The sequence below is a fragment of the Sorex fumeus genome, unplaced genomic scaffold (assembly GCF_029834395.1).
Source record: "Sorex fumeus unplaced genomic scaffold, SorFum_2.1 ptg000128l, whole genome shotgun sequence".
NCBI lineage: Eukaryota > Metazoa > Chordata > Mammalia > Eulipotyphla > Soricidae > Sorex > Sorex fumeus.
In genome coordinates, this window is record NW_026606185.1 from 39,815,343 (window position 1) to 39,831,399 (window position 16,057).

General features: G+C 55.4%; 1 protein-coding gene and 1 non-coding gene across 51 annotated transcripts in view; both read right to left on the minus strand.

Annotated features, from left to right (window-relative positions):
- Nucleotides 1–16,057, minus strand: part of CELF4 (CUGBP Elav-like family member 4) — a 278,309-nt gene that overhangs the window by 35,785 nt on the left and 226,467 nt on the right. The gene's annotated exons all lie outside the window — the stretch shown is intronic.
- Nucleotides 13,208–13,314, minus strand: LOC130045641 (U6 spliceosomal RNA). Its single transcript, XR_008795607.1, has one exon. It is a non-coding gene; the product is annotated as a U6 spliceosomal RNA (small nuclear RNA).

The following is a 16,057-nucleotide window of genomic DNA, read 5'->3' on the forward strand; positions in this document are numbered from 1 at the left end:
AGCAGAGCAGTGGCCTGGCTGGAGGGTATACATGCCCGCCGATGCCCTCACCACCATGTTTACTATTTAACCTTGAGCCCCAGCTGCAGGCTGCCCCTGGCCCGGCCACCCGGTCTCACGGACAGAGCGGGCCTGCAGGGTCCAGCCTATGTCTGCTCCTTGCCACAGCTAGAGCCACACTGTGGAACGCAGCCTCCGCCTCCTGTCCCTTGGGTCCGCAGCCCGTCGGTAGCAGCAAGGCCAGGGCTTTGCTTCTCCTGGGAGAAGAGAGGAGTGACCAGGGCGAGCAGCTCCGGGCAGCGGACAGCCTGGCTGTCGCTCTCCCTGGGCACTGCAAGCACCAGAGCATCACTTTTCTGGGCCTGCCTGAGCCACGGGCTGACCCCTGAGCCCCGAAGCTGCGACTCTGCAGCCCAGCCCCCTCCTCAGACACTGCGTTGCCGTCTCTGGTGACCTGGAGACCTGGTGTGACCAGGTGGGGAAGGTGCTTCCTGAGCACCCTGAGAGGAGTCCTTCTGGTCCCCACGTCAGGCTCAAGAGGAGCCTGCACGCACCTTCTTGGGACCCCACTTCTGCTCAAAGGCCAAATCCTGACCCGAGAACTCTTTCTTTCTTCCCAGAACACCTTCGTGGAAGGAAGAAGAAATGACGGCATCTCTGCTCTGGCGCTTCCAAAACTGCTGAGGGCTGAGCAGGAGAGAGATTACAGCCGGCAGGGTGCTGGCCTCTCATATGGCTCATGCAGGTGAGGTCCCTGGCACCCTGTATGGCCCCCAAATCTGGCCAGGAGTGATAGCTGAGCACAGAGCCAGGAGTAAACCCTGAGCACTGCCGGATAGGAGCCAAGAGTCAACAAAATAAAACGAAACAAAATTTGGGGCCCCTGTCCCTGGAATGGGTGGGTCTGGGGTTATGAGCGCTTCTATTTTTGCGTTTGAAAGCTCCTGAGGTGAGAGCAGCAGGTGACAACCTTGGGAAGCATGCCACACGCCCCTGTCCTCTCTCCTTCAGCAGAACCTTTCTGGCCCTTGGAATGCCTGCAGAGTTCTGAGGCACTGGAGCATATGTCTGGGGGCTGAGGGCAGAAAGTAGCACCCATCACTACCCTCATTTTTGTTCCTTTTTGGGTCACACCCAGCAATGCTCAGGAGTTACTCCTGGCCCTGCACTCAGGAATTACTCCTGGCAGTGCTCAGGGGACCATAGGAGATGTCGGGAATTGAACCCGAGTCGGCCGCGTGCAAGGCAAATGCCCTACCTGCTGCACTATCACTCCAGTCTCTACCCTCATTCTTGAGGTGGGCACCCCACTCCTCAAGAGTCAGCTGAGAGAGGGCGTGCTTCTTTGGGGAAGCCAGGTGGGAGAGCCATGGCTGGATTCTAAAAAAGCACAGCAGGCTTCTTCCTCTTCTGCCTCCTGTGGTCCCGTCATGCACCTGCCCTGTACGACAGTCCCACGTGTCTCTCAACAGCCACCCAGTTTCCTTCCTGTCCACCTTGGCACTAGGCACCGGGTCCCCCAGAGTCACTGCTACCTGACGTACCCCGCTCCTCACCCCTTTCCCAGGCAACTCAGGAAGGCTGTGCTTAAGTACACACCATGTTAACTCTTGACTGCTAATGGGTTACAGACAGACTCAGAGATGGATTGATGGCAGACATGATTAATAGATGCTAGATATCCAGATTAAATGTTGGATGATAGATAGATACACAGATGAGAGATAAATGATTGCAGAAAGAAGATTTATGATCGACGGTACACAAGCCGGGATCGGCAAATGTGAATGGACGGATAGATGGATGGCCAAGATGTTTTAAGGACTCCCGACAGCCTGGGCTCAGCGTCAAGGGTCAGAGAAGCAGCTAGCTGTGGCCGGCCCCACCCACCGCTGCTGGCTCCCAGGAGCACCACGGGCCCCTGCTCTGCTCCAGATGTGCCTCCAGCCAGCGTCCCCTCCAGCTCAGATCTCTGGCACTTAGTGTTCTCTGTGAGTTTGTAACTCATGTAGAGGCGGGAGGGCTGGTTTCCATGGACCCCTGACACTTCTCTCGGATGCTTCCCTGAGTCTGTAGATTACCTGGGGATACCTCCTGAACACCGCCGTACGTAATGAGGATTTCCTGTCTTTGGGAGCAGACCTGCCCCTCTCCCCTACAGCCACAAGCGTCTCCAAGGTCAAGTGTGTGCCCTGCAGCCCCACAGAGCAGATTCGTCCCTGGAGTAGAGAGGTCCCTTCTCCTGCCTCCCACCCTGCCCCCACACTTAGAGGGCAGGTGTCAAGACCTGAGGACATGCTCAGATTCTTGTTCTGTCAGGCAGGACAATCCAGCAGACTCCTCCTGACCACTCGCCACTTTAAGTTATAAGCTGGTGGGTGCCAGGGTCACCCCCATTTCACAGAGGTGGAAACTGAGGCACAGATCCATTGGAAACTTACTGGAGCTCCCAGAGCTCATCCAGAGGAAGTAGTCTAGCTGCCAGGTCTCAGTATTCAGCCTGTAGCAGCCCCCGCCCCCACAGCGCCCGCCTGCCCCGGACTGTTCCCCAGCTCTGGGGAACTCAGGGGAAACACGGGGAGCTGGGGTATGGTGTGACCAGGGCGGCCCATTCTGCACGACCTCGTTCTTCCTCAGGACCAATGAGAGCAGCAGCGAGGGGAACAACAGAATCCGGGGAGGACAAAGGATCCAAGAGAATGGAAGCAGGCGAACGGCTGGGGTGTGGCCGGGGACAGAGAGCCCTGCAAGTGCCATGCAAGTGCCATGAGCTCCTCCAAGTGACAGCCTGGGTCTGGAGAAGTTCAGTTTGCAAACCAGCCAAGGGGAGAGGGGGAAATGCCTGCTAGTTGGGTTCTGCTTCAGCCACGAGGCACATGGCTGGGCCACAGAAGGGGTGCAGAGGAACGACGCTGGAGACACAAAGCTGAGGGCTGAGCTTGGGACAAGACCCCCTGTTCGGGTCTGCACGAGCCAGCCAAGTGGTAGCCAGAGAGTGGGCAGAGCAGGGTGGCCTGAACTCAGGGGGACCCCCCTCCCCTCGATGAAGCATGAAGAGTTCACCTCATGGGGACCCCCAGGGCAACCTGTCCTATCGCCCAGTCAGGGGAAACGGGCAGGGTGGGCCAAGCTAGGAAGGGACCTGGGAACAGCGGTGCAGAGGAGAGAAAGTAAAGAATGTCCCGGACTCAGATGCCTATTTGGTGTAGAACTGGGTTCTGAGAACCAGAAGCGAACCTCCACCTCCCCTCCCCCTCCCCCTCTGGGGTCTCTAGGGGCTGCTTCCCCCAGTGTGGCTGGAATAAAAGTATGCACAACTTGCTAGTTAGAGTACCCCACCAGTGCTCCCGTTCTACACGGGGTGCTGCCAGCTGCCCTGCTCGAGGCCCTTTAGACAGCTCTGTGCCAACTGGGCATTTCCACCCATGCTACCCGCTTCTCACCACCATGCTGCTATGGAAGATCGCGTCCCCGTTGGACAGATTAGTTAGCGACCTGAAGCTCAGAGAGGCTGCGAGGCTCAGCCTGGGGAGCAGTGAGAGGACGTGGCGGGCCGCCAGCAGACACCTCTGCCGGCTAGCTGCGTGTGTGCTAATGGACCGTACATCCCTAGCGCCTGCCCTGGAGCCCGACTGCATCCTTTGGGGCTAAGTCCTTGGACTCAGCACTGCCCCCTGCAGTGAGGCTTGAGAAATGCAGACGTTCTGTTCACTTCAAAACCAAGGCTTTTGGCCTGAAAAATATCGTCAAGGATCACAGGGCTTTCAGCATTTGGACTGAAGTGCCTGAGAAGGGGAAAGGAGAGACAGAGGAGGCAAGGAAGGGGAAGGACTAGGAGGGTGGGAGGGTAGGAGGGATTTCTGATGGCGGCAGTCTGGGTTAGACAGGCGACCCAACTCCTGCCTGCTGACCCTTCCTAGGTGGGCCCAGATGGATTTAAGCTGTAGAAAGTGTGCGGTGCGACGGCCCCAGCAAGGAGTGAGCCCCTGAAACCAGGCTTGGGGATGAGGAAGAGGGAGCAGAGGGGCTTGATGGGGAGCGAGGCACAGGGGAAGAAGAGGGGTGATAATGGCCCGCCCAGTCCCTTACCCTCCTTACATTCCGAGGCAGTGTTGCCATCTGACCTTGGGGTCCCAGACCCCAAACAAAGCTTTGTCTGCTGACTGCATCGGAAACACTCCAGTCCCAGGGAGATGTGACTCTTTTCCTAATGTGCGTCGAGGCTGTTGTGACTTTAAAAGTACCAATCCATTTAAAAGCTCCGCTGAATTCCAGGCAGCTCAATTGCCGTTTCGCGGTCTCTCAAACAATGGATACTCAAAGTAAAACATCTGTCAAGGTGTGTGTGTGTGTGGAGGGGGGTGGTGGCGCTAATGAATTTTTGATGTTATAAGCGGCTTCTTAACCTTGAAAAGTCTGGGCCTGCTGTTCCTGGGAGGGCAGCGGGAACGCGTGGAGGGGACTCTGCTTGGAGCACTTCCTGGGGCAGGTGCCACCTCACCTGCAAGCCCTCGCGTCATCGGCCCAAGGGGAGCCGTGAGTCAGCCTGGAGGGGCATTTCCTGGTTCCTCTCTGGTTGGCATGCCTGGCCAAGGGCCTGCAGGCTGGGGTCCCAGTGTGCATAAGACTGTAACCCGTGTGGGGGCAGGTGGGCTCAGCCTGCCAGCTCTGATGGGGGAGGGGATCCACGCATGGGACTCTCTGCAGCCCCCACCTGCTGAGATCTGGATGCTGCAGGGGCCTGGGTGTGATGAGGGCTGGGGCTGGGGCCAGGCTCAACCTGGCCCCACCCACCACTTCTGCGGGTGGGGGTGGGGGGGGGACTTGGGGGACTGAGGCTATCCCAGGATTCTCTACTACTGGGCCTATTTCCTACATCTCCGCATCTTCTACACCGCCCCTCTCATGCTTCCAGGGCCTTGGGTGTCCCCAACTCTACTCAGCCACATTAGAACCAGCCCTTGCCGGAACCCTCATAAAAACAGGCCCGCCCCTGTTGGGAGGATCCTCCTAGGATGGGAGATGCATGCTGAAAGTAGACTATAGACTGAAAAATGATTGCCACTCAATGCCTCTTTTGCAAACCACAACACCCAAAAGGAGAGAGAGAACAAAAGGGAATGCCCCGCCACAGAGGCAGGGTGGAATGGGGGGTATGCAGGGGTGGGAGGGATACTGGGATCAGTGGTGGTGGAGAATGGGCCCTGGTGGAGGGATGGGTACTTGATCACTGTATAACTGAAACCCAAGCACAAAAATTTATAAGTCTACAACTGTACCTCATGGTGTTTCACTAATGAAAAAAAACAAACGAAAAACAGACCCACACCTTGGCCAACCAGCAGACCCCTGGCCCTCCAAAACCTTGAACAGTGTGATTTTTAAAAATGGGGGTAGGGTAGAGTTCCCAAGGGGAGCTCAGTGCACCTGGGGCCACTCTTGGCAATACTGGACCAGTCAGGATGGTGGTTTAATGCAAGGAACAGAGGATGCAGTGCTGCTCGGACCCAGCCCAGCTTTAACCCAGCAACTGGGCGGTGCTCAGGAACCTCTAGGGCTCCTTCTGGCCATCGATACTTGGAGGGTCTGTGGTGCCAGGGACTGAACCCACACCAGGTGCATGCCTTGTATTGTCCTAACTCTGCTCTATCGCCTGACCCCTGGAGCAGTGCGCTTGAAAGCCTTTACTTCCTCAAAACAAGGATTTATGCTGGCAGGAAAGCACACCTGAAAAGGGGGGGAGCGTGGAGGGGGGGCAAAGGGACCTTCCGGAGTTCCTCAAATGACCCCAGAGGATGGCCACCCCTTCTTCCTAGGGCAGGGCTGTGTTTGCAAAAGAGAAATCCCCAGGAGAAAGCCTCCCCACCCCCCCGGCCACACTACCTTTTCCCTGAAGTGACCCACACAGGCCCAGCACTTAGAACATTCCCTGAGATGGAGGGAAGTTGCCTGGTTATTAGCAGTGCCTAATGATATTTGCATAGATTAACAGACTTTAATGCAATCATGAATGCCACAATCCCGAGAAAATAATGAAGAAATCCATTACAGAGTCATAAAGTAACTAAGTCAATACAGTAATAATTTGATCCCATATTAGTAATAATTCCATCTCCGGCTGCAAGGTGATTTTACAGTGTACGCCGGATCTGGGCACTTTTTATAAATTTCACCTTTGTTTGAGATAATTAATTAACAAAATAAAAAAGTATACGGCTGGTATTTTATACAATAAATTAGTCATTAGTCTCAACTGGCGGGCTGTAATGAAGCTTACTAAGATAGATGTGCTGGGATTTCTAACTCCTCTTCACGTGGCCTTTAACCCTCGCGCAGACAGAACCGGAACAGCTCCGGTGAGCAGCTAGGAAGAGACAGGGTGAAGGGAAGGGTTTCCCTCTGTTCCAGACTCCTCCGGGCCACCACATCAGAGTCCACAACCCAAGGCATCAAGTGAGACAGAAATTGAATCCGGCCACCTGCACCCTGTTCTGGAGGTTGGAAACTTAAAATCAAGGTGTAGGAGCCAGAGAAATAGTACAATGGCTAGGGCACTTGCCTTACATGTGGGTGACCTGAGTTTGATCCCCATAACCCCATAGGGCCCTCTGAACCCAGAGCTAGGAGTGAGCCTTGAGCATGGCTGGGTGTGACTCTAAAACAAAAACACACCACAGGGGTCGGAGCGATAGTACAGTGGGGAGGGTGTCTGCCTTGCACATGGCCGACCCGAGTTCGATCCCAGGCATCCCATATAATGCCCTGAGCACCGCTCAGGAGTAATTCCTGAGTGCAGAGCCAGAAGTAACCCCTGAGCATCACCAGGTGTACCTCCACCTCCCCCCAAAGAAAATCAAGATGTAGGCAAGGCTGTGGTTTTTTAAAACATTTTTTGGTGGGGAGGCACACTTGGTGGTGCTCAAGGGTCACTCAGCAGTGCTCAGGGCACCATTCAGTGTCGGGATCTGAACCCGGACCTCCCACATGCGGAGCATGCACTCAGCACCCTGAGCCATCTCCCTGGGCCCCGAGATCTTTGCAGGCTCCAGGAGGACCCTTGCCTGCCGTCTTTGGGGCTTCCCCAGTGACCTGCCATCGTCAGCAACTGCTCCACTGCTCTCTGCCTCCAGGGGGCGCTCAGGAGACCATAGATGACATCACACCCAAGTGGGGTAGTCAAACTTCACACCCAAGTGGGGTAGTCAAACTGGGGTGGGCCCTGACAACCTTAACTGCTGCACCATCTTTCTCGGCTTACACTTGCAAATTTTCCAGAAGACACCCGAACCCAGTTTGGGATGGGGTAGCTAATAGGCTGAAAGGACTGTACTTTGGGGGGTGATCTAGACAACAGTGCTCCCTGAACTCCATGCCAGGACCCTAGTAAGCACAACAGGCACAGGAAGCAGGTGCTTGGAGCTGAGAAGTCCCAGAACCTGCAGGGCAGGGATGCTCCAGGGAGGGGAAGGGGTAGCATCTGTGTGTGTGTGTGTGGGGGGGAGGTCCTGCAATGCACGAGCTATTAGAGATGGTCTGATGACCTTGGTGATGCCCCAGATGAAGGAAGTGATGTACAGGATGTTATCCATGTTATAATGAAGAGCCAGTGGGGGACCCTCAGAGAATCGGGATGTTATCTGGGCTGTCTCAGCATCTGGCATCAGAAGGCAAAGCACACTGGCCTCTCCTTTCTCAGCATGGGTCTCTGTGAGTCTTGGGGCTGCATGACGGTTTCCCAGGTCGGGGGGTGGGGGTGGGAATGGGCAGGACCTGATTCTCTACAGGTTTGTCTCAAATGAAGCAAAGCCAAAATGTGGACGTGCAACTGTGGTTCCAAGACCCAGCGGTGGCCTGGTGTGATGGTGGGGACACGTGAAGCCCTGAAGCCCTTGGCTTAGGGGTCCCCTGTAGGCTCCGTCTCTCTCCTCCCTGTTGGCTCCTTCCTCGGGCTTCAGCCCCTGCGCACCCCTACAAGCAGGCACCCCCCTTTCCCCCCATACCTCCTCTGGCTTTGCCGTGCAGCTTTCTTTTCTGTTTGCTTCTCCTGTGGTGATGACATAATTTAGCGTCCAAATTGGCAGCTTTGCTCGGTGGAAAGGGAGCACTTAATAATTCATCCAGGAAAACTGGCAACCCCTGAGCTGCCCTGGCACGCGACGGTGTAAGGTGCCCTCATTTCCAACTGTCTCCTCTGCCTCTGCTCTTCATCTTGCCCCATCCTGAAAGCCGGTGTGACACTCCTCCCTGGAAGCCCTCGGGGAGTGGCCAGCCTACACCAAGGCCCTGTCCAAGGGCTGGCCAGTCTCTGTGCCCCTCATCATGGCCCCGAGGGAGCCTTTGTCCTTTGTCCTCGGGCTCTGGGCCTAAGTTAGCGATCTGGGAAGAGCCTTGTCACCTTGAAACAATGGCCGCAGGAGGGGACAGAATATCCCTTTGGCCTTTTCCTGCAAGGCCTCTACTGGGTAGGGCCAGAAAAACACCAAAAATGAAACCAGCAAGAGTTTGGCTTGGGCACACATACAAAAGAACAAAAGCAACCAGTGCTGGCGTGGATGTGGGGAAAAAGGGACACTCTCTCACTGTTGGTGGGAATGCCCACTACTCCAGTCTTTCTGGAAAACAGTATGGACAGTTCTTCAAAAACCAGAAATTGAGCTTCCATATGACCCCACAATACCACTTCTGGGAATATATCCTGAGGATGCAAAAAAGCGCAGTAGAAATGACATCTGTACCTATATGTTCATTGCAGCACTGTTCACAATAGCCAAAATCTGGAAACAACCCAAATGCCCTAGAACAGATGACTGGTTAAAGAAACTTTGATACATCTACACAATGGAATACTATGCAGCTGTCAGGAGAGATGAAGTCATGATAAATGGATAGACATGGAAAGTGTCATACTAAGTGAAATGAGTCAGAGAGAGAGGGACAGACATAGAAGGACTGCACTCATTTGTGGAGTATAAAACAACAGAACATGAGGCTGACACCTAAGACAGTAGATACACAGGACAGATAGACTGCTCCATAGCTGGAAGCCTGCCTCATGAGCAAAGGGACGAAGGCAGCTGGAATAGAGAAGGAATCACTAAGAAAATGATGGTTTGAGGAACCGGTCGGGATGGGAGATGTGTGCAGAAAGTAGATAAAGAACCAAACATGATAACCTCTCAGGGTCTGTGTTGCAAACCATAATGCCCAAAAGTGGAGAGAGGTTATGGGGAATCGTGTCTACCATGGAGGCAGAGGGAGGGTGGGAAGGGGGCGTATGCCGGGGATATTGGTGGTGGGAAATGTGCACTGGTGGAGGGATGGGTGTTTGATCATTGTGTGATTGTAACCCAAACATGAAAGTTTATAACTTAAAAAAAAAGAGTTTGGCTTGGTGTGGCTGGAGTGACAGCACAACAGGTAGGACGTTTGCCTTGCACGCAGCCAACCTGGGTTCAATTCCCAGCATCCCATATGGTCCCCTGAGCACCACCAGGAGTAATTCTTGAGTGCAGAGCCAGGAGTAAGCCCTGAGCACTGCCGGGTGTGACTCTCCCCCCCCAAAAAAAAAGAGTTTGGCTTGGACCAGAAATCAAAGAGGGTGATGTTGTCAGCAGTGAGAGGGTTGGGGGTCGGGGGTCCGGAAATCAGAGGCCAGGCAGCCAGGAGGTAGGGTGGAGCGGATGCAGCTGGGAGGGATGAATCATAGCTGTCCACTCTCTGAGCACACCAGGTTTGCCCATTCTGGGAGGAGAGGTTCCCGGGCACTGGGCGCCCTGACCCACCGCCTGCCAAGGAGTCTTGAATCCCACCATTAGACCTTCATCGCCTCCATCACTCTAGGCAAGCGTTACCCGCTGCAGAATTCTTATTCAAAGCGCAAAATTCGGGGCCAAAGAGACAGTAGAGCAGTATGGCATTTGTTTTTCAAGTGGCTTACTTGGTTCCATCCCTGACACGCCATATGGTCCCCCCCAGCCCCACCAGGAGTGAGACCTGAGCACAGAGCCAGGAGGGAGCCCTGAGAGCCATTGGGTGTGGGCCAAAACCAAAACCCGATGGAAGAAAAACAAAAAATGCAAAATCAGGCTGGGGAGGTGGCTCAAAGGGCAGGAGTGCAGGTTTTACTGCAGGAGCCCCGGGTTTGATCCTGGGTATCTCCAGGACTCCCACACACCAGGCACCATCAGCTATTAACCGCCTGCTCCAATCAGAAATGCGTAACTTTATCCTGTCTATCCCACACTCTGGGGCCATGCTCCCTACGAGGCAGGTGACCTCACGCTGCTGACCCCAAAGTCCCCAGTGATCCCCCTTCTTTCTCTGATATACCCTCTTCCTTTGGCCCTTGTTTTGGGGTTTTTTGGGGGTTTTTTTTGGGGGGGACACACCCAGCAGTGCTTAGGGGCCATTCCTGCTTCTGAGCTTAGGAATAACCCTGGGTGGTGCTCAGGGGACCATCCGCGTTGGCGGGGATTTGAACCTGGGTGGTGGCTGCCATAGCCACATACAAGCCAAGCCTTCCCTCCTATGACTTCTCTCCAGCCCAGGTCTTGCTGTCTCTGTCTCGCTCCTTAACAATAAATCAACGGACCACCGGTGAAATGTATACACATCTTAAACGCAGAGTTTTAACAAATGTCGACAAGGCAAACACGTAGGTATATACTCCACACCCTGACCAAGATGTAGGAGAGCTCCCTCTCCAGAAGGTTCCCTCTGGGTAGCCTCCCAGCCTCCCGAAAGCACCAGAGTTCTGACTTTCCTGCAGTTGCTAGTTCTAGGACTCCAGACGTAATGTCCTCATGCGTGCCTGCCTTCTTTCACTCAGAAAAAATGTCTGTGAGACTTAATCATGTGGTCTGTCTCCACCCCACCCGGGGCCCCTGGCCCATAAACCAGCACCCCATTCTCTAGACCCTTGGAAGGTCAGGATCCAGAATTCCGGGGCTGGGAAGGGGACCAGGCCTGCAGGGGGTCCTGGGGAGGGGGCGGCTGCTAGACTTAGGCTGGGGACTGGAGGGGTCCACTGGAATTAGGCTGAGATACCCAGAGGGTAGGAACTCAGGGAGACCATGTTTGGGTCCTATTCTGCACCCCCAAGAATGTGTGTAAAATAGCCCGGCCCCCTCTGTCATCCCCAGACAGTGTCACGCGGGTCCCTGCCACATGCTTCTCTCCTTCCTACATGCACTGATCCTTCCTTGCCTAGGAGTCGCCTCTAATCTCTCCTTGGCACCCCTGTATGGTGGAACCGGAGCAATAGCACAGCGGGTAGGGTGTTTGCCTTGCACACGGCCGACCCAAGTTTGATTCCTCCTTCCCTCTCGGAGATCCCAGCAAGTTACCGAGAGTATCCCGCCCGCACGGCAGAGCCTGGCAAGCTCCCTGTGGCATACTCGATATGCCAAAACCAGTAACAATAAGTCTCACAATTTGTTGTGAGACATTACTGGTGCCCACTCGAGCAAATCGATGAACAACGGGAGGACAGGACAGTGCTACTACTACTACCCCTGCATGGCAGCCCGGCCACACCCCCACCTGGCTCTAGGTGGGGGTAGGCCCAGGAGGGTGGGGTCCGCACCGGCTCTCAGCACAGCAGGCTGGATGGACAGACAGCCACCCTCAGAATCCTTGCGGGGTCTGTGACCCACCGGGTAGTGGGCAGAAGAAACAGGAGAGGGGTTAAGGGGCTGGCCTTGGGCATGGCTCATCCTCAGGTTCCATCCTGAGCCGGGAGACAGTGCCAGGCTATGTGGAGGGGCCCAGGGGGAGCCCCTTCCAACCCGCTTTTCCCCTTCCCCCACACTCAGGGAGCCACAGCCAAGGCCGGCCTTGCTAGGAGCCCAGCAGAGGCCAGTCTGGGAGGCTCTGACCAAGGGCAGTGCAGGGGTCCAGCCAAGAGCAAGGGACAAGCTAGGCCACGGCTGCCTGGAGGCAGACATCTGTGTTCAGATGAGTTTGGGGGAGGCGGGGTCCGAGTTTGGGGGAGGCGGGGTCCGAGCTGTATTTAAGGAGGCCAGGGCCCATTCCTGGGGACCCCTGCTTCTTGGGGCTGGCGAGTCACACCCAGCTGTGTGGCAGGGTCAGGCAAGACCAGGGACTGCAGTCTTGGCCCCCAGCTCCAGGTGTCGGGCAGTGGCTGGTCACCAAGACCCCCTCCAGAGTGAGGCAGGGGAGGATGGAGGGGCAGGGCCAGGGAGGGGCCCAGAGGCAGGACCTGGGGCTCTGGAGACATTTGAAACCAGCCCACTCAGCCCACTTTGTGGCCCGTGGCCAAGAGGAGGGAGGGAGGGGCTGGAGTGATCGCACAGCGGGTAGGGCATTTGCTTTGCACGCGGCTGACCCGGGGTTCAATTCCCAGCATCTCGTATGGTGCCCCGAGTACTGCCAGGAGTAACTCCTGAGTGCATGAGCCAGGAGTATACCCTGTGCATCGCCGGTGTGATCCAAAAAGCAAAACAAAGAGTGAGGGGCTGGAAAGATTGGAGGGAGGTGGCTGGAATGAGCACAGTGGATGGGCCTGTGGTTGCCTATGGTTCAACCCAGGAATAAGCCCCAGGGCAGCGAGTGTGGCCCCTCCCGCAACACTGCACTGTAGCACTGTCCTCCGGTTGTTTATTGATTTGCTCAAGCCAGCCCAGTAACGTCACCATTGTAATCGTACCTGGGTCGGTGGGGTTGGCCGCGTGCAAGGCAAATGCCCTACCGCTGTGCTATCGCTCCAACCCACCCCCCCTTCTCCCCCAACACACTCTCCTAAAAAGGGGAAGGGGCGGAGCGGCCGAGGAAGGGGGCGGGGCTAGCCAGCAGCGCCCCTGGGCTGGGCGGGGCTCCAACCCTCGCTGGCTCGCGTGTCACTTAATATTTGCAGTTAAGTATTTACAGATATGTTCCCATGGCAACGGAGGCTTACGCGTTACTCTCACAATTGCGTTCCCTCCAGTGTGTTTCTCGGGTTGATTGCGGTTTTCTGGAAACGGGCCAGGCCTGTGCTTCTGAGCGCCTTTGACCTCCCCCTCCACTACCTTCTTCCTTTCTTTCTTTCTTTCTTTCTTTCTTTCTTTCTTTCTTTCTGTCTGTCTGTCTGTCTGTCTGTCTGTCTTTCTTTTCTTTTCTTTCTTTCTTTCTTTTTTATTTTTATTAGTGAAACACCATGAGGTACAGTTGTAGATTTACAAATTTTTGTGCTTGGGTTTCAGTTATAAAAAATATGGAACCCTTCACGAATTTGCGTGTCATCCTTGCACAGGGGCCATGCTAATCTTCTCTGTATCATTCCAATTTTAGTATATGTGCTGCCGAAGCGAGCACTTCCCTTCTTTTTCTTTAAAAAACAAAGAAAAAAATTTTTTTCCTTTTTTAGATACACTCGGTGGTGTTCAGGGGTTCCTCCTGGCTCTGCACTCAGGAATTACTCCCGGCAGGGCCGTGGTCAGGGGACCATGTGGAATGCTGGGAATCAACTTGGGTTGGCCATATGGAGGGCAAACGCCCTACCTGCTATATTATCTCTCTGACTCCCTCCCTCCCTCCCTTCCTTTCTTCCTTCCTTCCTCCCTCCCTCCCTCTGTTCCCTCCTTCCTTCCTTCCTTCCTTCCTTCCTTCCTTCCTTCCCTCCCTTCCTCCCTCCTTCCTTCCCTTCTTCCTTCTCTCCCTCCCCCTCTTTCTCTCCCTCCCTCCCTCCCTCCCTCCCTCCCTTCCTTCCTTCCTTCCTCCCTCCCTCCTTCCCTCCCTCCCTCCCTCCCTCCCTCCCTCCCTTCCTTCCTTCCTTCCTTCCTTCCTTCCTTCCTTCCTTCCTTGTAAATGCACCTTCTCAGGCCCATCCTGAGAATCTCCACTAGGTAAGCAAGGGTCGTGGCGTGGCGGCCACCAGCAAAGGAAGTGGCCAGTGCTGGGATTCGAACAGCCACAGGGCTGGCTGGGGCCAGGGTGAGGGAGAGGCTGGTGGAGGTGGGGTCAGGAGCAGGACACAGGGGACACCAGGCCACAGAGGCAGACAGTGGGGAGCAGGGGTGTGGGTGGAAAGGACAGAACTCAGTTCCAGAGGGGAGCTGGACGTTGCAGGGTGCAGGAGGAAGCTTGCAGACTTGCCATCTCGTCTCTTGAGGGACTCCCGCTAGCCTGGGCTCTCCCAGCCCGCCTTCCTGCCTGAGTGCTCATCTCTGTCCTGACCCCACCACAAGGCACCTGCGTGGGCGTCGCTACTGCTGTGGACTCTCCTGTTTTCCCTCACAGCCTTCCTGGGGGCACCTGACTACATCCCATCAGGGCAGTTTCTAGGGCGCGGGTCCCTGGGGGCCCCAGGTGTGCTCTCCCTCCAGGTCATGACGGCTCTGGCGGGGAGCAGCACCCCTTGCCTACACTCCACCTCCCTGGGGTCCCGGGAGGGGACCCTCTGCTCTCTGCCATCCCTGCCAAGGGGGAGAAGGCGCCGCTGGCGCTGCTAATGGTTCATTGAGTGGCTGCATCTCTATTACAAATGATTTAAGTCGCCGGCACTTAATTGATGTTATAAATATGATATTTATGACACGGTGTGGGAAATGATGCGTTCTCCTATTACTATACATCACGGAGCGGGTGTCTCTCTGGCGGGCACGTCTGCCTGCTCTGCCTCTCCGCGGTCCTCAGCACCCCTGACCAGAGCCCCCAGTGGCACTGGGCCCTGGCAGGGGCAGGAGGAGCGGGGCTGCGGGTGTGGGATGTGGGGTGACCCTCCTCCCTCTCCCTGACCACGCCTGGACCTGCAGGGAGGCGGTGGGCTAGGTTATCTCTGACCCTTGGAACTCATGATCTAATTGAGGAGTGTGTGCGCACACATGCACACACACATATATACATGCATACACCACACATATACATACACACATGCACACACATATATACACACATACACTCATACATATACATACACACACATGCACACATATATGTACACCTGTACTGTCACTGTCACTGTCCTCCTGTTGCTCATTGATTTGCTCGAGCAGGCCCAATAACGTTTCCATTGTGAGACTTGTTGTTACTGTGTTTGGCATGTCGAATACGTCACGGGTAGCTTGCCAGGCTTTGCCGTGCGGGCGAGATACTCTCAGTAGCTTGCTGGGTTCTCTGAGAGGGATGGAGGAATCGAACCCGGGTCGGCCGCATGCAAGGCAAATGCCCTACCTGTTGTGCTATCGCTCCATATACATACACCCACACACATACATACACCCATACACGTACATACACAGACATACACAGACACAAACACGCACCGACATACATGAACATATATACACATGCATACACACGCACGCGCATACACACGCACGTGCACACGCACACACACACACTTATTCGGGGACCAGGTGAGGTCAGGGACAAGCAGGGGTGCACTGCTGGAGGAAGCAGCTTTGATCTAGGCTTTGTGGCTGGGACGATCTTGGAAAAGAATCCAAAGAGACGGGTCTAAGAGCCGAGACTTCAGACTGACACTCTTCTGGCTTCTAACCCAGTTGCTTCCATTTAAGTTTTGTGTGGCTGTGGGCAAGTCATATTGTCCCTTTGAACCTCACTGCCTCGTGGGTAGACACACGATCTGCTCAGTTCAATCAGAAGCATCACCTCCTCAATTATGGGGAGCATACTTCTGTTTAGATGACCACACAACAGGGCGCATGGAGTAGAAGGGAGGAGGCCGGCCTCAGTGGCCACCGGCAAGCTGCCCTCTTGTATGGTTCTGCCTCTAGAGGGGTCAGGAGCTGCAAGAGCTGCCAGGGAGGCACAGAGCTGTCGGGGAGCAGCGCGAGGAAGGTTGGGGACCTGCAGCGCTGTCTCCCTTCCTTTCCGGGGACTGAGCATGGTGGGGAGGGATGGGTCAGCCTGGCCTGGAAGGTGAAGGGCAAGGGGCCTTCCTCAGCTCTCAGCTAATTCCAGCACCCTGCGAGAGAGCCAGACTGTGGGGTGAGGCAGAGTCGGAGCCCCCGCGTCCCCCTCCTCAGGCTGGAGGCGGTGAGGAAGGAGGGGTCTGCTCAAGGCTCAAGCATCTCCTCCCCCTCCGGGCTTGGCA